General features: G+C 36.9%; 1 protein-coding gene and 1 long non-coding RNA gene across 3 annotated transcripts in view; one reads left to right on the top strand and one right to left on the bottom strand.

The window, feature by feature from the left end:
* Positions 1 to 27260, top strand: part of ATF6 (activating transcription factor 6) — a 212776-nt gene that overhangs the window by 113411 nt on the left and 72105 nt on the right. The window lies entirely within an intron of this gene.
* LOC134761974 (uncharacterized) lies at positions 19493 to 27235 on the bottom strand. The gene is made up of 2 exons (XR_010141356.1): positions 26805 to 27235; positions 19493 to 22702 (listed from the first exon to the last, which is right to left on the bottom strand). It is a non-coding gene; the product is annotated as an uncharacterized LOC134761974 (long non-coding RNA).

Genomic DNA, 27260 nt, shown 5'->3' with positions numbered 1-27260 from the left:
TGAAAATTTTAAGAATATATAGTCAGCTTTGGTGTGGGTGGACTTTTTGCTGTGGAATAGAATAATTCCTGAAAGACTTCTAAAGTTACATTGAAAAAAGGCAGGAATTAGAGTGGGAGGTGGGAGAAGAGCAGAAAAAATAACTATTGAGTAACTAGGCTTACTATCTGGGTGACCAAATAATCTGTACAACAAACCCCTGTGACATGAGTTTACCTGTAAAACAAACATGCACATGTACCCCTGAACTTAAAATAAAAGTTAAAAAAAGAAAAAAGGTAGTATTTAATGACTGATAGCTTAAAGTTCTCATCAAATTTTTTGTAATGAGGGAAGAAAATATTTCCCCAAAGCAGAACTGCATTCCCAGAAAGAACATTTCTTCACATCATGAATATGTGAGGAAAAAATGTATTTTAAACAACTGATAGGTACAGACCCTAGGGACCTGCATTCTAGCCCCAATTTTGCCACTCAGTGACATGTGCTATGTGACTTTAGACAAATCACTTAGTCCCTTTCATCTTCAGTTTCCTTATATGTTAAGTGATAAAGTTAATGTAGATTTGCTTTTTTCATTCTGGCTCCAGAAATCTATAGTTTTTATCTGTGTGTTTGTGTGTGCGTGTGCTTTCCTCTTAGAAAGCTGTAGTATTGCTTTAAACTCTTTGAAGTTACTAAGTGATTCAATCTAGTGGAGTCAGTATATTTTAAGAGTTTTGAAAAACAGCCATAACAAAAACAACAAAATGTGAAGTTACAAGTTGGGGCTATAAATTAATGAGTTTGTTTTTTGATAGCTGGCAGTTTTGTAATTTATTTAATAACACTTATACAGTGCACAATACAACAAGCTTTAATCTTTATAATTGAGACAGTTGCAGTTATCATCATTTTACAGATGAAGAACCTGAGGCAGTCATGTCCATTGTGAACTCCAATATGAAAGATTAAAAAGAAGGAAGAAAAAGTCAGCTGTAGAATGAAAAAACAAATTTATCCATTGTGACATCGTTTAGAAATGGCAGAGTCAGAATTTAACCAAGAAAGTCTGGCTCTATGTTCTTGATCATTTCCCTCTATTGCCTGTTTAAGATATCCAAATATCATATCTTTGAAGGTAGTCAACTTGGAGTTTAATTCCATTGATCTCTCTTTTCAAAACATATTTTGAGTTGTTTCAGGATCATTTTCCAGAGACTAAGACAAAGCCCTGTGGAAAACCAAGCCACATGTTACTCAAAGTAATAGTGTGGGAGGAACAAGAGCCAGCAGGGAAACACAGAGGAAATTATTAGAAATATAGGAGAATTGGAAGAGTACAGATGAAGGAAAATAAATCAACTTGTTTATGTTATTTTAAAACCTAGAGGTCAAGGAAGAGTTCAGAAAAGGAGGCTGTCAGTGGTATCAGATGTTATAGAGCTCCCTGAGAATGAGAAATGAAAGAAACTCATTTGTCTTGTGTAAACATAAAAATCATTGGTAACTTGAGATTACATTTATTGTAGAGTAATCAAAACAGAATCCAGAAAAGAGATAGAAGAGAATGGGAAAGAAAAACAATGGTTTGGTAAATTTGACACTGGAAGGAAGTGGAGATAGCCTAGATATAGGTAAGGAGAAGAGAACTAAGAGTGTGTGTGTATGTGTTTGTGTTAAGGTCAGGAGAGATATAGGGATAGGGTATAAGGTAAATAGGGACTATTGTAGTTAGTTTATATACATATAAGAATAGAGTTTATGTTTTATGCTTGACAGACGTTCTAAAGGAAAAGAAACAAGTCATTGTTCCTCCTCTGTATTGTTTTCTGTTTAAAGTAAAAGCATGGAGAAAGTTGAACAGTTTTTGTTTATTTGCAGTAGGACTACAGAAAAGAAAAATAAAAGAGTGTATGGAATTAAAACCAGATTTTTGAAAAATCAAATAATATTTAAAGTACCACTTGAGATATCAAAAGTCTTTTACATCTTAAATACAGAGCTGGTTCTTAATAATGGTAAAGAGTTTTCAAAATGTTGAAGTTGATAGAACTATTTCTCATTTAATTATATGTAAATGGTTTTATAATTTTTTCTCATATTAAGTTAGAAAACTAGCAAAGTAACCTACATAAAATTTGGTATAACCTTTCTTATGATGTCACAAAACTTAATTATGGAGGAAGCAATTATTATAATTAGGAAAAATTGATGACTTATGATCTGACTCAGGATCAAGGTCTGAAACACTCATGTCGTTTCCTCCCGTCTCCTATATAGTATACAGTGATTTGTTCATTTTGGACTCTTAATATTTTAACTTTTGACACCATCAGCAAATCTAAACACTGACAGTTGGTGTTTTCCTGAAAAATGTTAAGGCTATTAATTGTGTGATATTTATTTCAACACATTGGTGCTAGTCTTCTATAAAGATCTCATTATCGGTAGGCTTTGAAGAGATATCCAATTCATAATATGGGCATCACACTGGAAGCCTGCAAGATGGATGATTGGCTGAGAGTAGGAGTGTAGTATCTAACTAAATAATAATTATGTGATTGTTTAATGTCTGCTTCCCCTGCCAGGAAGTACCCTGAGGGCAAGAACCCTCTATCTTAGTCATGACTTTGTTCTCAATACATGGTATATCAGGCATGTAGCAGGTATTCAATAAACATTGAATGAGTAAACAAACAAATTAACTAGATACCAAATCCATCAGTTCGACACTATATTCTAAATTAGTTTATATAGTCACCGTAATGTGATAAAGAAATTGTGATAGTCCAGTTTTCTGAGCATTGTTATCAGGACCATCTGTGTCTCATGTTTAAGTCTAGAAATCAGTCTTTGAAAATGAGTGAATTCAATGCATTTTTAAAAGTCTAAGTGCCATTTTGCATGAGGGAAATTATATACCTAGTAAGAATTTCTCTGGGTTTCAAAGTCAGAACACTGATCTTGGTAATACGTAGGACAGATTGTGCTATCATTTTAACCTATGGAATGAATAAGCCCCAGACTGAATAAGCTCCTTATGTATAAGATGCCTGTTATAGTGTGTCTGTAATGTCCTAGAAGGATGAGACTATCCCCTGCATAGTGCTTATTTCTTGTATGGAATGAATTTGAGATAAGCTTGTCAAATTTTAAATCTGACATAGACTATCTTTTGAATAATTTATTTGGAGTCATCTCTGTCTGATTATAATATGCCCTAAAATAAATCTTGAAAAATTAAAATATATCATACAGAATAAACAGTTTACATGTAACAGTTAACAGTTACATGTAAACTGTTATTCAGATTACATTTTACAACTATTTCTTTTCTGATTCCATTTTTTATTGAATAGAAGTTCAATAACTTTTATTCTGTTAAGAATGAGTCTGTCGAACATCTTTATTTCTGCCTTCATTTCGTTATGTACCCAGTAGTCATTCAGGAGCAGGTTGTTCAGTTTCCACGTAGTTGAGCGGTTTTGAGTGAGATTCTTAATCCTGAGTTCTAGCTTGATTGCACTGTGATCTGAGATATAGTTTGTTATAATTTCTGTTCTTTTACATTTATTGAGGAGAGCTTTACTTCCAAGTATATGGTCAATTTTGGAATAGGTGTGGTGTGGTGCTGAAAAAAATGTATATTCTGTTGATTTGGGGTGGAGTTCTGTAGATGTCTATTAGCTCCGCTTGGTGCAGAGCTGAGTTCAATTCCTGGGTATCCTTGTTGACTTTCTGTCTCGTTGATCTGTCTAATGTTGACAGTGGGGTGTTAAAGTCTCCCGTTATTAATGTGTGGGAGTCTAAGTCTCTTTGTAGGTCACTCAGGACTTGCTTTATGAATCTGGGTGCTCCTGTATTGGGTGCATATATATTTAGGATAGTTAGCTCTTCTCGTTGAATTAATCCCTTTACCATTATGTAATGGCCGTCTTTGTCTCTTTTGATCTTTGTTGGTTTAAAGTCTGTTTTATCAGAGACTAGGATTGCAACCCCTGCCTTTTTTTGTTTTCCATTTGCTTAAACAACCCCATCAAAAAGTGGGCAAAGGACATGAACAGACACTTCTCAAAAGAAGACATTTATGCAGCCAAAAAACACATGAAAAAATGCTCACCATCACTGGCCATCAGAGAAATGCAAATCAAAACCACAATGAGATACCATCTCACACCAGTTAGAATGGCAATCATTAAAAAGTCAGGAAACAACAGGTGCTGGAGAGGATGTGGAGAAATAGGAACACTTTTACACTGTTGGTGGGACTGTAAACTAGTTCAACCCTTGTGGAAGTCAGTGTGGCGATTCCTCAGGGATCTAGAACTAGAAATTCCATTTGACCCAGCCATCCCATTACTGGGTATATACCCAAAGGACTATAAATCATGCTGCTATAAAGACACATGCACACGTATGTTTATTGCCGCATTATTCACAATAGCAAAGACTTGGAACCAACCCAAATGTCCAACAATGATAGACTGGATTAAGAAAATGTGGCACATATACACCATGGAATACTATGCAGCCATAAAAAATGATGAGTTCATGTCCTTTGTAGGGACATGGATGAAATTGGAAATCATCATTCTCAGTAAACTATCGCAAGAACAAAAAACCAAACACCGCATATTCTCACTGATAGGTGGGAATTGAACAATGAGAACACATGGACACAGGAAGGGGAACATCGCACTTCGGGGACTGTTGTGGGTTGGGGGGATGGGGGAGGGATAGCATTGGGAGATATACCTAATGCTAGATGACGAGTTGGTGGGTGCAGTGCACCAGCATGGCACATGTATACATATGTAACTTACCTGCACGTTGCGCACATGTACCATAGAGCCTAAAGTATAACAATAATAATAATAATAATAAAAAGAAAAAAAAAAGAATGAGTCTGTCTTGGAGAGGGTCAGTGTCACATATTTACTTTGAAGTTCCTTAAAGAGGTTAGTTGAATTCTCCCCCCAAAATGTGCTTTGAATTAGCAGCTTTTGAATATCTATTCTAGTAGAGGTAGGAGCAATGTGAACTAGAGAGAATGATATGCAGTAAAAATAATAATTTTTCTTTGACTTTGGAATGAGGATAATCTAAGCCACAGCCATGTAGGCAGACATTTTCTGATGTACGTAGGTATGTTTGCATGTCCGTCTATCTATCCATCTCCTTGTTTTCTATACATTTGACCCTAACCTTTCAGGCTCCTATTTTGCCATCAGGTCCAAAACCAAATTGAGCGATAAGAGAGTGGAGATCCTTAAATCAGTGGTTCTCAAACTTTTTGGTTTCCAAATTCCTTTATATTTTCAAAGAAACATTAATGAGAAGAGTAGCATTTTGTTAACATTAAGAAAAACCTCTTTAATAACTGGCTTAATAGAAACCAGCTAGATTCTTATATCTGTTCTTTTTGGTCAAAATATATGAAGAAAATCCAGCCTCACACAGAGATGTAATTGGAAAGGAAGTACTATTTTAAAAGCCTTTCAGATAATTATGGGTATTCTTTGATGCTACACCAAAATGCAACAAGAGGTAGTTTCTTAAAGGTTAGTTGCAACATGGAAGCCAAATCTGTGAACTTTTAGTACTCTGAAATTAAAATCCATTGGTTGATCTTGCACTTTGAATGGATCTTTTACCTATGCAAGGTTTTGTTACATCATACATTGGTCATTTGAAAATACTGGTTCACTGAGTTATGCAGATCTTCCAAATGTTGACACATTTTATTATGTATTAAAATGTCACATTCTTTAATACTATCACAAATCTTATCAGAAAAGTCTTTAAGTATTGTGAGCAGTTCATGGTAGCAGATAGAAGTTTTCCAAAATTCTAGTTTTACTTGAAGGTTCAAATTTTATCATTGTCAAAAATATGTCAGTTTTCCTTGAAGTGGTAGATTCACTTAATTTATTTTCAAGAACATATCTGTGAGATACCCAAGGCTAAACAACTATAGTTTATCAATCTTTCAAGTAAAAGTGGTGTTCCATGAAGAAAGTAGCTAGTGCAGCTCACAACTCAGTTACACAAGTGGTTTTCCTCTAGACAACAATTGTACTTTGAGATGCAGCAGAAATGGTTTATGTGTATTTCCCATTTTGTCATACAGAATATTAAAAAGACTTCTACTCAAGGGTCAAGATTTCATAAAATTAATAACTTTTATTGCTTCATCAAAGACTTCCTTCAGTTACATTTACTGTGTGTGGTATGTGCATGTATATGAACATAGGCCAGTAATATGATGAACTATATAATACAGTTTGGTGTTGCAGTCTTAATTCATGCTAGGGCACCATCATTGCTTTTGCATCATCAGTGTAAATATCAACACAGTTGTTTCAAGATAAAGGATGAGATTTAGGAAAGTTATTCAACACTGAATATTTCAGTACTGTTAGTGTTTGTTGCCAAGCATTCCTATAAAAGGTCTTTGTTGTCGATTACTTGGGGCTCATACTGAATAAATATAAGCAAAACATAAAGTTTATAGATTCTTCCACTTGTAAAACAAAAGCACAATTCTGTAGTTGAGATATTAACTCAGCCTTCATATTTGCAACTAAGTGTAATTTGATGAATTAACATATGGTTGGAAAGTGTCATGATTTCTTATACTGACTTTTCAGCAGGCATTGAGCAAGGTCGATTATCCACAATTTTATTAGTCTCTCAGCTATTATATGCACTTTTTCAGTCACTGCATTATATTAATAACTTACAATGTAGGATACTTCCGTGGTCTTTTCATTTCCAGTATGAAAAGCTGTAATAGAATTTTTTTTTAGAGGATTTTTCACACCTATGTTTAAAATATCCAGTTCCATTTTCTTTGAACTCTACGTGATTGGTTTCAGAATGACATCACAACTTAATTGGCACCATTATAGTATTTGAAAGATTTTGTTGCATAAGAGACAAGAAGATAGATTATTCATACCTCTGAAACAAGAGAAAGATGGCTTTAAATATATGGTCATTTTTTATTAACAATTTTGACTAGTTTCTTTGCTAGCTTCCACCTTTCCATGAGTCATAAAATTCACAAATATATCAGTTTTATCTTTTTCTGTATCTTATATGTAGACAATATAGTTGTGGGTTAAGGAGGCAAGTTTTCTAATCTCCTGTCTTTTAAGCCAACAATTCATTCTTAAATATAAGAAAAGTATGTAATAGGTTTTTATATGAAATATTAAAATTTGGTTTGGGAGCCAAGATGACTGAATAGGAACAGCTCTGGTCTACAGCTCCCAGCGTGAGCGACGCAGAAGACGGGTGATTTCTGCATTTCCATCTGAGGTGCCGGGTGCCGGGTTCATCTCACTAGGGAGTGCCAGACAGTGGGCACAGGACAGTGGGTGCAGCACACTGTGCGCGAGCCGAAGCAGGGCAAGGCATTGCCTCACTCGGGAAGTGCAAGGGGTCAGGGAGTTCCCTTTCCTAGTCAAAGAAAGGGGTGACAGACAGCACGTGGAAAATCGGGTCACTCCCACCCTAATACTGCACTTTTCCGACAGGCTTAAAAAACGGCGCACCAGGAGATTATATCCTGCACCTGGCTTGGAGGGTCCTATGCCCATGGAGTCTCACTGATTGCTAGCACAGCAGTCTGAGATCAAACTGCAAGATGGCAGTGAGGTTGGGGGAGGGGCGTCCGCCATTGCCCAGGCTTGCTTAGGTAAACAAAGCAGGCGGGAAGCTCGAACTGGGTGGAGCCCACCACAGCTCAAGGAGGCCTGCCTGCCTCTGTAGGCTCCACCTCTGGGGGCAGGGCACAGAAAAACAAAAAGACAGCAGTAACCTCTGCAGACTTAAATGTCCCTGTCTGACAGCTTTGAAGAGAGCAGTGGTTCTCCCAGCACACAGCTGGAGATCAGAGAACGGGCAGACTGCCTCTGCAAGTGGGTCCCTGACCCCTGACCCCTGACCCGTGAGCAGCCTAAGTGGGAGGCACCCCCCAGTAGGGGCAGACTGACATCTCACATGGCCGGGTACTCCTCTGAGACAAAACTTCCAGAGGAATGATCAGACAGCAGCATTTGCAGTTCACGAAAATCCGCTGTTCTGCAGCCACCGCTGCCGGTACCCAGGCAAACAGGGTCTGGAGTGGACCTCTAGCAAACTCCAACAGACCTGCAGCTGAGGGTACTGTCTGTTAGAAGGAAAACTAACAAACAGAAAGGACATCCACACCAAAAACCCATCTGTACATCCCCATCATCAAAGACCAAAAGTAGATAAAACCACAAAGATGGGGAAAAAACAGAGCAGAAAAACTGGAAACTCTAAAAAGCAGAGCGCCTCTCCTCCTCCAAAGGAATGCAGCTCCTCAGCAGCAATGGAACAAAGCTGGACAGAGAATGACTTTGACGAGTTGAGAGAAGAAGGCTTCAGACGATCAAACTACACCGAGCTACAGGAGGAAATTCAAACCAAAGGCAAAGAAGTTGAAAACTTTGAAAAAAATTTAGAGGAATATATAACTAGAATAACCAATACAGAGAAGTGCTTAAAGGAGCTGATGGAGCTGAAATCCAAGGCTCGAGAACTACGTGAAGAATGCAGAAGCCTCAGGAGCCGATGCGATCAACTGGAAGAAAGGGTATCAGAGATGGAAGATGAAATGAATGAAATGAAGCAAGAAGGGAAGTTTAGAGAAAAAAGAATAAAAAGAAACGAACAAAGCCTCCAAGAAATATGGGACTATGTGAAAAGACCAAATCTACGTCTGATTGGTGTACCTGAAAGTGACGGGGAGAATGGAAACAAGTTGGAAAACACTCTGCAGGATATTATCCAGGAGAACTTCCCCAATCTAGCAAGGCATGCCAACATTCAGATTCAGGAAATACAGAGAATGCCACAAAGATACTCCTCGAGAAGAGCAACTCCAAGACACATAATTGTCAGATTCACCAAAGTTGAAAGGAAGGAAAAAATGTTAAGGGCAGCCAGAGAGACAGGTCGGGTTACCCACAAAGGGAAGCCCATCAGACTAACAGCGGATCTCTCAGCAGAAACTCTACAAGCCAGAAGAGAGTGGGGGCCAATATTCAACATTCTTAAAGAAAAGAATTTTCAACCCAGAATTTCATATCCAGCCAGACTAAGCCTCATAAGTGAAGGAGAAATAAAATCCTTTACAGACAAGCAAATGCTGAGAGATTTTGTCACCACCAGGCCTGCCCTAAAAGAGCTCCTGAAGGAAGCACTAAACATGGAAAGGAACAACCAGTATCAGCCACTGCAAAATCATGCCAAATTGTAAAGACCATTGAGGCTAGGAAGAAACTGCATCAACTAATGAGCAAAATAACCGGCTAACATCATAATGACAGGATCAAATTCACACATAACAATATTAACTTTAAATGTAAATGGACTACATGCTCCAATTAAAAGACACAGACTGACAAATTGGATAAAGAGTCAAGACCCATCAGTGTGCTGTATTCAGGAAACCCATCTCACATGCACAGACACACATAGGCTCGAAATAAAAGGATGGAGGAAGATCTACCAAGCAAATGGAAAACAAAAAAAGGCAGGGGTTGCAATCCTAGTCTCTGATAAAACAGACTTTAAACCAACAAAGATCAAAAGAGACAAAGAAGGCCATTACATAATGGTAAAGGGATCAATTCAACAAGAAGAGCTAACTATCCTAAATATATATGCACCCAATACAGGAGCAACCAGATTCATAAAGCAAGTCCTTAGTGACCTACAAAGAGACTTAGACTCCCACACAATAATAATGGGAGACTTTAACATCCTGCTGTCAACATTAGACAGATCAATGAGACAGAAAGTTAACAAGGATACCCAGGAATTGAACTCAGCTCTGTACCAAGCGTACCTAATAGACATCTACAGAACTCTCCACCCCAAATCAACAGAATATACATTCTTTTCAGCACCACACCACACCTATTCCAAAACTGACCACATAGTTGGAAGTAAAGCACTCCTAAGCAAATGTAAAACATCAGAAATTATAACAAACTGTCTCTCAGACCACAGTGCAATCAAACTAGAACTCAGGATTAAGAAACTCACTCAAAACTGCTCAACTGCATGGAAACTGAACAACCTGCTCCTGAATGACTACTGGGTGCATAATGAAATGAAGGCAGAAATAAAGATGCTCTTTGAAACCAATAAGAACAAAGACACAACATACCAGAATCTGTGGGACACATTCAAAGCAGTGTGTAGAGGCAAATTTATAGCACTAAATGCCCGCAAGAGAAAGCAGGAAAGCTCTAAAATTGACACCCTAACATCACAATTAAAAGAACTAGAAAAGCAAGAGCAAACACATTCAAAAGCTAGCAGAAGGCAAGAAATAACTAAAATCAGAGCAGAACTGAAGGAAATAGAGACAGAAAAAACCCTTCAAAAAATTAATGAATCCAGGAGCTGGTTTTTTGAAAGGATCAACAAAATTGATAGACCGCTAGCAAGACTAATAAAGAAGAAAAGAGAGAAGAATCAAATAGATGCAATAAAAAATGATAAAGGGGATATCACCAGTGATCCCACAGAAATACAAACTACCATCAGAGAATACTACAAACACCTCTACGCAAATAAACTAGAAAATCTAGAAGAAATGGATAAATTCCTCGACACATACACCCTCCCAAGACTAAACCAGGAGGAAGTTGAATCTCTGAATAGACCAATAACAGGCTCTGAAATTGTGGCAATAGTCAATAGCTTACCAACCAAAAAAAGTCCAGGACCAGATGGATTCACAGCTGAATTCTACCAGAGGTACAAGGAGGAACTGGTACCATTCCTTCTGAAACTATTCCAATCAATAGAAAAAGAGGGAATCCTCCCTAACTCATTTTATGAGGCCAGCATCATCCTGATACCAAAGCCGGGCAGAGACACAACCAAAAAAGAGAATTTTAGACCAATATCCTTGATGAACATTGATGCAAAAATCCTCAATAAAATACTGGCAAACTGAATCCAGCAGCACATCAAAAAGCTTATCCACCATGATCAAATGGGCTTCATCCCTGGGATGCAAGGCTGGTTCAATATACGCAAATCAATAAATGTAATCCAGCATATAAACAGAACCAAAGACAAAAACCACATGATTATCTCAATAGATGCAGAAAAGGCCTTTGACAAAATTCAACAACTCTTCATGCTAAAAACTCTCAATAAATTAGATATTGATGGGACGTATCTCAAAATAATATGAGCTATCTAGGACAGACCCACAGCCAATATCATACTGAATGGGCAAAAACTGGAAGCATTCCCTTTGAAAACTGGCACAAGACAGGGATGCCCTCTCTCACCACTCTCATTCAACATACTGTTGGAAGTTCTGGCCAGGACAGTTAGGCAGGAGAAGGAAATAAAGGGTATTCAGTTAGGAAAAGAGGAAGTCAAATTGTCCCTGTTTGCAGATGACATGATTGTATATCTAGAAAACCCCATTGTCTCAGCCCAAAATCTCCTTAAGCTGATAAGCAACTTCAGCAAAGTCTCAGGATACAAAATCAATGTACAAAAATCACAAGCATTCTTATACACCAATAACAGACAAACAGAGAGCCAAATTATGAGTGAACTCCCATTCACAATTGCTTCAAAGAGAATAAAATACCTAGGAATCCAACTTACAAGGGATGTGAAGGACCTCTTCAAGGAGAACTACAAACCACTGCTCAATGAAATAAAAGAGGACACAAACAAATGGAAGAACATTCCATGCTCATGGGTAGGAAGAATCAATATCGTGAAAATGGCCGTACTGCCCAAGGTAATTTATAGATTCAATGCCATCCCCATCAAGCTACCAATGACTTTCTTCACAGAATTGGAAAAAACTACTTTAAAGTTCATATGGAACCAAAAAAGAGCCCGCATCGCCATGTCAATCCTAAGCCAAAAGAACAAAGCCAGAGGCATCATGCTACCTGACTTCAAACTATACTACAAGGCTACAGTAACCAAAACAGCATGGTACTGGTACCAAAACAGAGATATAGATCAATGGAACAGAACAGAACTCTCAGAAATAACGCCGCATATCTACAACCATCTGATCTTTGACAAACCTGAGAAAAACAAGCAATGGGGAAAGGATTCCCTATTTAATAAATGGTGCTGGGAAAACTGGCTAGCCATATGTAGAAAGCTGAAACTGGATCCCTTCCTTACACCTTATACAAAAATTAATTCAAGATGGATTAAAGACTTAAACGTTAGACCTAAAACCATAAAAACCCTAGCAGAAAACCTAGGCATTACCATTCAGGACAGGCATGGGCAAGGACTTCATGTCTAAAACAGCAAAAGCAATGGCAACAAAAGCCAAAATTGACAAATGGGATCTAATTAAACTAAAGAGCTGCTGCATAGCAAAAGAAACTACCATCAGAGTGAACAGGCAACCTACAAAATGGGAGAAAATTTTTGCAACCTACTCATCTGACAAAGGGTTAACATCCAGAATCTACAATGAACTCAAATTTACAAGAAAAAAACAAACAACCCCATTGAAAAGTGGGTGAAGGACATGAACAGACGCTTCTCAAAAGAAGACATTTATGCAGCCAAAAAACACATGAAACAATGTTCACCATCACTGGCCGTCAGAGAAATGCAAATCAAAACCACAATGAGATACCATCTCACACCAGTTAGAATGACAATCATTAAAAAGTCAGGAAACAACAGGTGCTGGAGAGGATGTGGAGAAATAGGAACACTTTGACACTGTTGGTGGGACTGTAAACTAGTTCAACCATTGTGGAAGTCAGTGTGGCGATTCTTCAGGGATGTAGAACTAGAAATACCATTTGACCCAGCCATCCCATTACTGGGTATATACCCAAAGGACTGTAAATCATGCTGCTGTAAAGACCCATGCACATGTATGTTTATTGTGGCACTATTCACAATAGCAAAGACTTGGAACCAACCCAGATGTCCAACAATGATAGACTGGATTAAGAAAATGTGGCACATATACACCGTGGAATACTATGCAGCCATAAAAAATGATGAGTTCATGTCCTTTGTAGGGACATGGATGAAATTGGAAATCATCATTCTCAGTAGACTATCGCAAGAACAAAAAACCAAACACCGCATATTCTCACTCATAGGTGAGAATTGAACAATGAGAACACATGGACACAGGAAGGGGAACATCACACATTGGGGCCTGTTGTGGGGTGGGGGGAGTGGGGAGGGATAGCTTTAGGAGATATACCTAATGCTAAATGATGAGTTAATGGGTGCAGCACACCAGCATGGCACATGTATACATATGTAACAAACCTGCACGTTGTGCACATGTACCCTAAAACTTAAAGTATAATAATAATAAAATAAAATAAATAAAATTTAAGAAGTTTTAGATAGATTTAGAAAACTTTTCCAAAAATATTTTAAAATAATATTACAAAACAAAACAAAGTATACATTCTTCTTTGTTGTATTTAGATAGAAGTTTCAGTAGTGGAATCCATATAACTAAGCTCCATAATAATGTGTTTCATAACTTTCTCCATTATTCTACTACTAGATCGTAGAAGGCTTGTTTCTCTTAAGGTTTAGTTTTTTCATGCACTCAGAAAATAGTTTTTCAGGAAGTATGTACTGAGTATTCTGAGGATATGCAAGGAGCATGGGTTCCAGTGATAAATAATACATAGTCTCTGTGCTCAGGGAACTTATAGTTTAGTTGGTGCTAACCCGATAAATTAGCAAAATAATTGACAGATATAAGTATGATGAAAACACACAATGGACTCAGAGAATAACAAGGATGCTCTCCTGAGACAGTGACATTTAGCTGATATCTCAAACATGGGGGGAATTCAAGGATTCCAGGCAGAGGAAAGAGCATATGAAGGCAGTTAAGTAAGGCAGGAAAGAGCTTTATTTGAGGCCCTGAAAGAAAACCAATGTGACAGGAGACTAGTGAATGGGATGGGAGATGAGTAATGAAAATGAGGTTTGGGAGACTGGAAGGGGCTAGATCTACAAAGACTTATGAGCTATAGTAAGTAGTTTGGGTTTTATTCTGAGGGCCAGTGCAGGGATTTAAGCAGCAGAATAACACGAATGATTTAGTTCATAGAAGATGTTCACTGCTACATGGACAATGCATTAGAGAGAGACCTATTAACAGTAGGAGGAGAGAGAACAGAGATAGCAATTAGAAGGCTTTTTCAGTAGCTCTGGCAAAATGATGATGGGAGCAAAGTGATGAATGGATTCTAAATACATTTTGTGGATAGATTTAGTGAGAATTGGAGATATATTAGATGTGTTCAGATTTCTGTCTTGAATTACTAGGTAGAAAGGACTATCATTTACTAAGATGAAAATATTTGGGGGGCAAGGTAATATGTTTGGTATAAATGTGGAGAGTTATTTTTGGATACATTTAAATTTGAAGTGTCTGTGAGACATTCAAGGGAATGTGTGCAATTGGCTCTATGAATCTGGGACTCAAGAGAGGATAGATCTGAGCTAAGAGGAATTAAGAATTGTCAGCTTATACACATTCATTTATTTATTTATTTATTTAGAGACAGAGTCTTATTCCATCTCCCAGGCTGGAGTGCAATGGTGTGATCTCAGCCCACTGCAACCTCTGCCTCCTGGGTTCAAATGATCCTCCTGCCTCAGCCTCCTGAGAAGCTGGGATTACAAGTGTGTGCCACCACACCTGACTAATTTTTGTATGTTTTAGTAGAGATAGGGTTTCACCATGTTGGCCAAGCTGGTCTTGAACTCCCAACCTCAAGTGATCCACCCACCTCAGCCTCCCAAAGTGTTGTGATTACAGGCATGAGCCATCACACCCGGTCAGCTTATACACATTATCTCATGGGTTTACATGGGAATAATGGAGTCATCAAGAAGAGAGTATATAGAGAGAGGATGGTTCAGGACCAAATTAGATTTTGAATTGGAGAAGGATGAAAGCAGCAAAGGAGGAGGGTTCAGGACCAAATTAGATTTTGAATTGGAGAAGGATGAGAGCAGCAAAGGAGGAGGGTTCAGGACCAAATTAGATTTTCAGTTGGAGAAGGATGAGAGCAGCAAAGGAGACTAAATAGGAGTGGTCAGCAAATAGGGAGAAAACCAAGAGAAGAGACTTTTGAAGAGGGAAGGAGTGGTTTATTCTTGAATACTGTTGAGACGTTAGATAAGATGAAGGATTGGTTTTCACTGGATATGTCAACATGAAAGTCACTGATATACTTGACAAGAGCCTTTTAGTGATGACATGAAAGTAAAAGTTAACGATGGATTAAGTAGTAAGGAAGTGAGAACAGCATAACTATTTAAGAATGTTTGCCTATAAAAGAAAATAGAGAAAAGTTAGGGTTTCGTCTTATTTTCAAACTCTGGATATCAATTATATATTTTAAAGGAATGAACCCATAGATAGGAAGAAAGCAATGTTAAAAGAGAAGTCAAGTCCTTGAGAAGGAGCAAAAGGGTGGAATTCAGATAACAGGTGGAAGGATGGCCCTTTGCTAGTAAGGCAGGACATAATGATAGAGGCAAGATGAGTTCATAGATAGGACCTTAGGTTCCAGGAAGATAAAGAGAAGGCACTTCTAACAGTTTCTGTTTTCCCAGTGAAGGACATCTCAACTGATGTCATCAGCTGAAAGTAAGGATATTAGAGGAGGTATAGAAGATTTAAGCAGAGAGGCACAAGTATGAAGTAGTTGTCTTGGCCAGTGGGATAGTGAGCTTACTAGAGACACTTGGACTGTGAGGCCTTGGTGGGGTGTCAGTATGCAGTATGCTTTAAAGTCAAATCTCTGCAACAAAATGCCAGGTGTAGAGTTACAGTTGATTAATAAGACACAGCCCCTGTAGTCAGGGAGTTTGTAATCTAGAGAATGAAAGACATATAATTACAATATGGTGTGATGGTTGTGATGAACAAGGTAAATATAGGGTGTCGTAAGAGCACACATTAACCAATCTTGGAGGGGCTGTCCTATGCAAGGAGGTCTGCATGGAGACCTAACAGCTAAGCTAAGACCTGCCTGTTCTGCAAGTACCTTACTTAAAGCTATTACATAATAGCTGCTGGGGATGAAAATATTCTAGAAGGTATGATAGTCACACTGTATTATTATATCTTTATGCAGTAGCTTTTATTTCTGCTGACATCATCAGGCATCTTTGAAATTTCCTTTTTTTTTTTTTAAACACTTTGAAATGCTGTGAAGCAAAGTATCATCCCTCTCTTTCCTCACCCTCTTCTCTTCCCTAACACCTTTCTTCAGTTCTAGCTGTTGGCAACTAGATGCAACTTAATAATACCATTTTGTTTTCATTTGGCATGTCATTCATCATTTTCAAAATAAATAAACTTTAATTCTGTGCTGCCATAATTAGGAATATTTGAACATTTAGTGCTTATCTTGGGTATCTGTCCTTATTACTTTCTGAGGAGCTGCCCTTTATAGCAATCAGGGAACTATACCACTTGGAAGACTAATTGTCTTTATACAAAAATAAAATCCTTGTGTTCAGATTTCTGTCTTGAGTGGCTGGTTTGAATCTAATTTTCTGTTATATGAAGCAAATATTTATTGTTTAACATAGTTTCAAAATTAAAATTGATAGTGAAATTTTATGTGCCATGCAATGTCATGTGTGTTCTTTTAAGGTGAAGATTCATTTTTTAATAGCTTTATTGAGGTATAATTGACATATAATAAACTGCACATATTTAACTCCACATTTTATGTGTGATATGTATGTGTGTGTGTGTGTGTGTATATATATGTATATACTTATATAGGTGAAATCATTACCATAGTCAGAATAATCAGCATCCCCATCAGTCCCAAAAGTTTTGTTTCTCATGCCCCTTTGTAATTTTTCCCTGCCCTCTCACCAGTCAGCTGATCTTTCTGTTACTACAAATTAGTTTATAGTTTTAAAAATTGTATATAAAGGGATCTTAATTATATATATTTTCCTTCCAGCAGAATTATTTTGAGATCAATCCATGGTGTAGCTTGTATCAGTAGTTCTTCTTTACTGCTAATATTCTGGTATAGGGATATAGCACAATTTACTAATACATTCACCTTCTACTGTTAGCTACTACAAACAAAGCAACTGTGGCCATTTGTGTACAAGTCTTTGTAGGGACATATGCACTCACTTCTCTTGTGTAAATACCTAGGAGTGGGATGGCTGGGTTATATAGTAGGCATATGTTTAGCTTTTTAAGAAACTACCAAACTACTTTGGTACAAGTGGTTGTACCATTTTACATTCCCACCAGTGGGAATAAGAGTTGCAGTGCCTCTGCATCCTTGGCAACACTTGATACAGCCTATCTTTTTATTTTTAGCCATTCTAATAGAGGTATGTAGTGGTATCTCATTGTGGTTTTAATTTGCATTTCCCTAACGACTATTAATTTTGACCATCTTTTTATGTGCTTATTTGCCATCCATAAATCTTCTTTGGTGAAGGGTCTGTTCCAATCTTTCCCAATTTTTTAATGAGTTATTTTCTAATGATTGAGATTTCATTTTGAGGATTTTGTATGTGTGTTGTTTTGTTTAGCAGCTTAGAACACACACATTTATTATCTCACAGTTACTATGGGTCAGGAGTCCAGGCATAGATTTGCTGGGTCCTCTACTCCAGGGTTTCATCTGAAAGTAACAATCACAGTCTTGGCCAGGGCTGCAGTCACATCTCAAGGTTTTACCGGGGAAGGTTCCACTCATGAGTTCACACGATTGTTGGTAGAATTCAGCTCCTCATGGGATGCCGAACTGAGGGTCTTAGTTATTTGCTCAGTTGGAGATTCCCCTCAGTTCCTGCCACATGGGCCTCTTGATATGGCAGCTCACAACATGGCAACTTGCTTCATGAAAGCCAGCAAGGAAGTGTTTATGTTTACTGGTTTATTATGATTAACAAAGGATACAGATGAATAGCCCAATGGAAGAGATGCATAGGGCAAACTATGTGGAAGGGGTATGGAGCTTCCATACCCTCTCCAAGTAGGCTACCTTCCAGGCACCTCCTCATGTTCAGCAATCTGGAAGCTTTGCGAGTTCTTTATGTATTCTATATACAAGTCCTTTATCAAATACATGACTTGTAAATATTTTCTCCCAGTTTTTTGCTTGTATTTAAATTTCCTTTTTATTGTTTTTCAAAGGGCAGAAATTCTTAATTTTGATGAAGTCCGATATGTCAGCTTTTTATTTTATGGACTGTGTTTTTGTGGTTTTAAGAAATATTTGCCTAACTAAAGGTCACAAATATTTTCTCATATGTTTTTTTTTCTAAAAGTCTTACAATTTTAGGTTTTACATTTAGGTGTGTGATCCATTTTGAATTAATTTCTGTATATGTGCAAAGTGTATATCAAAGTTCATTTTGTGTGTGTGGATATCCAGTATTGTATGATATTCAATGCTGTGTTTTCACCTAATAGCTTTTAAAGGAAGAATTAAAGCAAAGCCAAGTTAAATAGGTTATACCAAACTGTTAGTTTTCTTTGTGTTATCCTTGACTTTGTTAGGTTGCACATTTTGCTGGAACTTCTTAAAACAGTATCCTATGATTGAACTTCTTCAACCTCAAATTTCCAGTCTTTATACTTAACCAATGAAATGTTATTTATATACTTTTTGGAAACATAACATATACTGTAGATAATTATAGCAAAAGTGTAATGGGTAGCAGAAGATATTGCCAAACCAAAATTCTGGAGACCAGATGAGACAAACACATAATATGTGCCTATATGGGTCACAGTGCTAGGAAATACACTGAAAAGTGAACGAAGAACTAAAAATAAGCCTCTTATAAGAAAAGCTGCTACTTCTGGGCTAATCTATTAGTAGTTTGTTTTCCTTAATTTGAAGAAGAGCTTCAGAATCAGACTCTAGAGTGAATCTTTTAAAACTATATATATTATGCATGTATACACATATACATACTGTATGCATTGGCTTAAATAATATAAAAACAGCACTGGAATAGTTTATGCTGTAGTATTGTGCAGTCTTATTCAGAAATAAGAAAAAAAGTTTTTCCATTTAGCTGTGAGTCATTTTTAGTTTCATGGAGAAATTAAGTTTTAGTGGGGGTCGATATAGCTTTTTTTTTTTTTTTGTAGAAAATCAGGTAGCATGGGCTTTGGAGTCAGACAAATCTCAGTTTTAATTTTCAGTGTCCTTATCTCTAATATAGTAATATTAATAGTTATCTCTTCCTGGGTTGTTGAGAGGTTTAAATGAAATAATAAGTTAAGTACTGGCACAGTGCTTAACACATAATAGGTATTCAAGATGTGTATACTTCTTTATCATCAGGGGATTGACCTTGGAAGCATATGGGTACATAGAAAGAACCCATAAAAGGATATGACAAGGGGAGAGGAGTCTGTTTTCATTAGATTTAGCAAATTCATTCTTTCCCCCAACTCCCCAGAAAGATTCATTTTAATGCTGTTATTTTCCTTATCACCCATAAACGGACAGAAAGTTGGCATGTTTCGAAAGAGTGTTAAAACTGCAAGAGTATTATACGGTATCATTACATTGCCATCCATTATCTAACTGGGTTTATTTATGAAGGTTAGATTTAGATAATTTAGACTTACCTTTTTTCCATTTTGTGGGGAAAGAGAATCAGAAACTTGAAAGGAAGAGCTCTTCCAAACAGAAAGATAGCTAGAATCTCTCTCAATAGTCTATATAATCTCTTCTAATAATCTTTAGCAAAAGTGACTTTTGAGTTCTTTTAAATATTTCCTGTATTGATTCTAAATCAAAGCTCATTTCATGTGATGTCTATAGAACTAGAGACTTAGATTACAGTCAGAAAACTGAGTAACAGCAGACACCAGGTTTTCAGCTGTTTTTAGGGTTTATTCAGATTGACTACATCACATTCATTTGGATGGATTTAGTGACATCAGTTGATAATTGTAAAGAAACTAGCCCTTAATCTGACATTTTCATATTGATATTAGATAGGAGCCACATGACTATGTCATGGGTTCATTCACAAGATATAATAAACATTATTTTCACTTGTAGCATAAAAGCAGTCTTTAGTGTTATCTTAGAAGCATTAAAACACACACACATATATAAAATCATATAGATTAAAAAATTCTATCAGCATAGGTTCTGTAATTGTTAATAGATGTAATTGCATAAGGTCGCTATTCATTGTTTCTCATTTTCAGATGAAGCCTGTCACCTTGACATTTTTATATATAATAGGAATCCACAGGTTGTTAAAAACATAAGGAAATTAAGATAATTTGAATTCACATTATAAAATAGTTCAGGTCTATTCTGATGAAGCAACTTCACTTAGGTCTGAGGCTTTTGGGTCAGCTTTTAAAAGTTTATCTTATTTTTCATTAAAATATGTATGTATAATACTCTATCATGCAAAGAGAAATGGTCAACAGAATTTCTGTGCATATATGGTTGCTGGTTATTTGAAAGCCATTCTCCTCCTAGGATTATTTGACCAATTTTGTATTCAGCTTAGATTAGGGAGAGTATAGTGTCTCCTTAGGTAAAATACTTACTAGAACCAAAAAGTCCAGATTAAATTTTTTATTTTTATTTTACTGCAGTTTTGTGCAGTTGACCTGATTTTAAAATATAAAACTAGGAAGGCATATTTTCCACCTACCAAAATGTGAATCTTACTTTCATTTTGAAACAAACACCTCTGCTTTAAGAAGATGAACGGTAGTGATAAATACAAAAACGTTAAAATTTTTTAAATGAATAGCGTTTGTTGATCTTTAAAGAAAACGTAAATGTGAAATAGCTTTAGAGCTTAAAAGTTTTCTTCCTCAAACCTTTTAGGAATTGATTTTATTATCCAAAACAACTTTATTCATACTAAGTGTGACTATCTGAATAATTACCTTACTTTTATAGTTTTTTTTTTTTTAGCAAAGCTCTTCTAACTGTTTATCCTCAAAGAATTGGATTAAGAAATTTAATAATTTTCTGTCATTAGTCCAACGAGATATTTACTGAATAGCCATTATGTTCCTGGCTGTTAACACTACAAGGACTCCAGCAATGAGCAAAGCAAACAAGCCTTTGCTTTTCCAGAGCCCACATTCTAGAGTCAGATGCTAAACAAATACACAGATAAATATACAATAAAATATTGGTTTAAGTGTTGAAAAGCAAAATCAGAGTAAGAAGGCAGGTAGTCATTTTAAATTAACATTGAGAAATGTTTCCATTTTAAGCATATAAATTCTTTGGCTTCTCTTTTTAAATTTGCTTTTGACTGTTTGTTGCTGGCGAAAATTATTTAAAGTAATTAGGAACTCATCGTAAATATTTTGTACACTACTCTAAAAATCTAACTCCAACTAGTGAATTTAGCATTTATAAATGGAGGTGTCTATAGAGGAATAAAATCTTTGGTTAACCACTACTTTACTTTTAGCAGTAAAGTCTGCAGCTCATGAAATTTGTAATTCTGGAGTGGTTTCAGTTTGCACCATCCCCTGGGGAGCCTGTTGATACAGCACTGAGCTACAGATTATTATTCAGCTGTAGAAGCTTTATGCTTAGGCATTTTCTTACATCTTCCTCTCTCAGTTGAAATCTTGTATTTTTGCCAAATAAAACAAATCCTATATTAATAAGAAGCTATAAATAAACAGTAGGAGCATGAGTCAGAGCCAGCATCACCCCATTCCTTGTGTGTACCTCTCTAGTACTCCCCAGTATGTTCCTTTTGCACAAACATGTAGTACTGCGTAACTACTGTTCTACAGATGAACTCCAGTTATTTAAGTGAGTTTTAGAACTAAGTAATACTGTAACTAGTAGAATTCTGGCATGTTACCACAGTCAAAAGCAGAATGTGAAGCTGTATGCTATTGATGGGAGGAAAAAAGAAATATATTTCCTACCTTTCCTGTATAAAGCCCAGAAGATTCCTGTTAGATTTCCAAAATGGGTTTTTATATAATATAATATAATTCAACATTTTTTTCAGAGGAAAAAAGAAAAAGATAAGTTGCTTGAAGGTCCCATCTCTTTTGCTAGTCAGCTTCTGTCTGATAAAATTTTATTCTGTTTTGCTTCATTGTTTATTCATTCAGTAGATGTTCATTGAACACTTACTGTTACCAGGCACTGTGCTACCATAGACTGTATAAAGACAAATAAGCTAAAATCTTTGTTCTCAAGGAATTTATTATTGTAGAGAAAAGTGACTTGTAAATCCAAAATTTCATACTGAGATAGGAACTATAAAAGAGACATCCTGCAGAATACTGAGATTATAAATAAAACTACTATGCTTGAAGCATTTAGTGTCCTAGCTGTTTTATAGTAGTCATTTCATTTAATCCTTTCAACAGCTTTATGAGGTAGATATCATTACACTATTTTACTTGTGCCAAGAGCACTACATTCATCAAGGAAGGAGGAGGTAGTATCAAATTTTTCAGAAAACAATAGAGTTGGTTATAGAAGGATGAGTAGGGTAGAGAGTGGGAGGAAGATGAGGCAGTGTGGCATTTCAGACAGAGAGGTGAATATGTAAGCACACAGGATGAGTGAGAGAATTGTTGGAATGTAGTCAGTTCTAGGAAATAAAAGATGGCAGGGTCCAGATCATGAAGAGTTTGGTTCTTAACCTGTAGAAGACAGAAATATGATCAGACTTGCATTTCAGGAAGATAACTCTGTAATTGTTTGCAATTCCTGTTAAACGAAGAAATTTTCTCCAGCATTGACTTATGTTTATTAAATACATATAAAAACTAAATTCTAGAAACATCTTATACAGTTATACGTCACTTAGCAATGGAATACATTCTAGGAAATGCATTGTCAGGCAATTTCTTCATTGTACAAATGTCATAGAGTATACTTACACAAACCTAGATGTATATCTTTATTTATATTTATTTTTTCATATGGAAAACCAAATTTCTTAGCCATATTACTGAATGTCAGTCATTTCCCCTACTTGATCTGCATCACCAACATTAAGTGCCATGTATCAGATTTCTATATATGTTCCATTATAATCTCATGGGACCACCATAGTACGTGCGGTCCATTGTTGACAGACACATCATTATGTGGTGCGTAAGTGTACTTATAGTTTTACAACTACAAAATGAAGCACAGAGAGGTTACATAACTTAGCCAGTGTCACACAGCTAATAAGTAGCAAAGTCAGGATTTGACATGTTAAGCCAACTTCATGGACTTAACCACAGTCCTGTATTGCCATTCCTCTTCATTTAAAGGCATGCATGCACATATTAGATTTGGAGACAGTTCTAGAGACACTGAATTGGCAACTACAGTCGACAAAGAGACATTGCAGCAAGTACCTCTACGTTTTTTGTTTCTGTACCCTTAACTTGCAGTGGTCTGGGAGAAAGAATGAAGGAAGGGAAGTGATATATTTGTCAACCCTAACTACATTGTAAAATGAAGCTTTTTTTTTTTTTTTTTTTTTTGAGAGGGAGTCTCGCTCTGTCACCCATACTGGAGTGCAGTGGTGCGATCTCAGCTCACTGCAACCTCCACCTCCCGGGTTCAATCTATTCTCCTGCCTAAGCCTCCCGAGTGGCTGGAATTACAGGCATATGCCACCACACCTGGCTAATTTTTGTGCTTTTTTTAGTAGAGACGGGCTTTCACCATGTTGGCCAGTCTGGTCTCGAACTCCTGACCTCAACTGATCCGCCTGCCTTGGCCTCCCAAAGTGCTGGGATTACAGGCTTGAGCCACTGCACTCGGCCTGAAGCATTTTATGATGCTCACTACCAAGTGTTCATAAGAGGTAAATAAAGCCCTTGGGCTAGGTAATGTAAGATCCATTGCAACCTGGAGATGAAGAACTTTGTAAAGGGGATAATTGTTATCACCCATCAGAGTTTTAAGATGATCTAGATTTAGTCCCACTAATTATATTTCTCCTAACTTTTATAGACAGAGAAATCAGTGAAAAATATGTATTTCTAAGGATTAAATCCCAATCCATAGATCAAGGCTACCTTTATGTCTAATAGTTGTGATATAATATGTTGCTTAGAATAGGTTCTATAAATGGAATTCACACATAGGACCCCAGAATCGCTTCTTCACAGGGTTTCAGAGTTGGAGGACATATAAAAGGATAAATCAATCCATAAATCTGTAAGTATTCCTAAAAGAAGAGTGGTGTGTCAGTTATTGGCACCAGTACATGATGAATCCTGCTGGGCTGTGGAGAAAGGAGAAACTGACCTGAACAAGACTATACTCTACACAGCTGTCCCTGACATTCCACCACCTGTTAGCATTCAGTATTAATTTCATGGATCAAATCAAGGCATGCAAGTGCATTAAATAGCTTTTTAAAAAACAACTGCTGATTGCTGATGGTCTATGAGAGAAGAAAAATTAGGGGCTGTTATTTTCCTATTAACCATTACTCTCATTAACAAGAACAGGAAACATTATGAATAAATAAAACTCTTACATCATACCAGAAAAAAGAACAACTGAATCCCCTAAAGGATTTCATATTCTATCATCAGACAACTAAAGAAAATAATTCCATATAAATGGCTGCATTAATCATTGAAAGAAACTTCCCTGCTTTTTTAAAAGAGCAACTAGAAGTATTTACTTTTTGAAAATAGAGTAACCATTTGTTAAACCATATATACCATTGAAGATGTTTTGCGTATAAAAGGGAATTTCCATAATAATTACATAGTAATCTTTTAGAGCCAAAGTTATGAAGAAGATCAGGATTTAGGAAAATTGTGGACAATATTTGATTTTCCTTTTCTGTGTGATAGCCTTATCTAAATTCCCCTAGCTTGAATGTAGTAAATATGAGTATGTAAAAATGTGTATCTAATTCACCTCTTGGGGGAGGTTTAATGTAACTATAAATAGAAATTCTTTCCCCAGGTAAAAAAAAAAGTTACATAGTGTTTAATTCTACCTTTTCTCATTTCTCTATATCCAAAACTATCACCAAGTACTGTTAATTTTACTTTATAAAACTCTCTTGATATGTCTCTTCAACCTCATCACCACTGCTTTAAATGAGGCATACTTCCTTATTTGGATTATGGCAGCAGTCTCTTTTCCTTTAGTCTCTCCTTCAAATCCACCTCCATCCGTCATGTCATCCATCATGTATTTTTCCCTGCCTAAATTCCTTGGTTGGCTTCTATTAAATCCAAGTTCCTTAAGCATGGCAAACAGGGGCCAGCTTCCACGAGCTGGTCCATACCTCTCCTGCCTTATTTCCTGACACTTTCCCTTATACCTTGAGATCCAGCTTGCCAGTAGTTCCCCAATACCTCCACCGCATATACAACCACATACATATACACCCTTATCCCCTCCCTCATGTACCACCCATATATAATTCTCTTTACCGCATCGTTTATCACACTCCTACAAGCCTTGAAGCAATCTGAACACAGAAACCATCTTTGATTTTCAACTCCTAATTGGGACTGAACATACTTGTCTTGAACACAGATTGCTGCCTTGTTAGTATAGGTATCCTAATATGACACATGTGTATAGTTGAAGCTATAATGCATTCCCCAAGTTCCCTTTCAGGACTAAAGGGTTATTTCCCAACAGCTGGAAGTCCTGCTGCCAGACAGCCTTCTTCAGGAATTGCCTTGTCCCCAACTCAAGACAACCCTGAAGGACCTTTCCCAGTTTTCCATGGGGTCCACTGAGGCCTTGAGATTGTACTGAAGTCAACTTCTCCCTCTGCTGTCGCTTCCCTTCCACAGGTGTTTATCACAAGAACAATCCCTAATAAACTTCCTGTAAGCACACTCTCAGAGTCAGCTTGCTGGGGAACCCAAGCTATAACAACATGTTTATCTTGTTGACACTTTCTTCTGAGTTCTAAATCACGGGAAGTTATGGTTATCCAAAATCTTACTAATTGAAGATCATTTCATCAGATGTGTATTGAGCACCTGCTCCATGCCAGGCATTGTGCCAGATACAATGGAAACAAATCAAGACTTGGCTCCTGTCCTCGAGTTTACAGTCTGAGGTGACAGTTACATATGAACCTAACTGTACTAAAGCATCTTGAGAATCTTTTTGATTTAAATGTCAATAATTTTAGTATAAAATTCAAAAGCATGGATTTTGTGGTGTTACAAAGAACAAAAGGAAAATATTTCAGGGGAAGGAAAATGAATATAAATAAGTAGAATGAAATTTTAGAAGAGCACAGAATTTGTCTTTATAATTCTGAAAGCCTTTAGGGAAAAGGTAATTTTTTCACTTTTTATTTCGAAATAATTTCAAACTTACAGAAAAGTCACATGAATACTGAACTCCCATACACGCTTTATGCAGATATATCAGTTTTTAACATTTTCCCTCATTCTGTTTCTTTACACACATACAATTTATTTTTGTGAACTCTCTGAGAACAGGTTAAATGCTACATTATATCACTTTATACCTTAAAAATGTAGTATTTCCTAGAAACAAGGGTATTCACCTCCATAACCACAATGCAGTTGTCAAATTCAGGTAATTTGACCTTGATCTTTAATCTAGAGTCCAGATTCAGATTTTGTTAATTGTCCCCAAAAAGATGAGTTTAGGAAGAGTCATATAACTTAACATTTGTAATGTAAATTAAAGATCTCCGAAGTTTGCTAACCTGACTTAAATACCACAGTGAAATGAACCACTTCTGATTTTCTACGGAGAAAGCAAGGATTAGGTCCAGGTTACCTGTAAAGGTGAGACTTAGGGCTCCCCAGAAGTGAACCTTGCTCTGGAGAGCCCATTTGGTGAGGTTCTTTTCAAAAGAGATTGTATATTTTTGACCCAGGGATTGTCGATTTGTTGAGCTCCCGTGTAAGTATGCCGCCTTGCCATTAACAGGTCTTCACAATGCTTACTTAAACGACATTCTTTGGAACTGTCTTTCATAGTCAGGCGACCCGCCAGCCAGGCTGCCAGGTAGGTAGAAGGGCGGCTTCGGGAACTAGATCCGGCTGGTTCTCTGCTAACATGTGGTCCTCGATGCTCTAGCGGATTGGCCCCGAACCTCAGCACACAGAGCTTTGGTAGGGCTGGGGATGCAGGTCAGCATGCCGAAGGCATCTAGAGGACTTGGGCGGGGGCGCGACTTCCTGCTGCACCACTTCCTTTCCAGCCACGTGGGCTTCTGGGACCCTATGACAT

This window comes from Pongo abelii, chromosome 1, assembly GCF_028885655.2.
Source record: "Pongo abelii isolate AG06213 chromosome 1, NHGRI_mPonAbe1-v2.0_pri, whole genome shotgun sequence".
In the NCBI taxonomy this organism is placed as follows: Eukaryota; Metazoa; Chordata; class Mammalia; order Primates; family Hominidae; genus Pongo; species Pongo abelii.
Note: the sequence above shows the minus strand (reverse complement) of the source record. Positions and strands in the feature narration are given on the sequence as shown.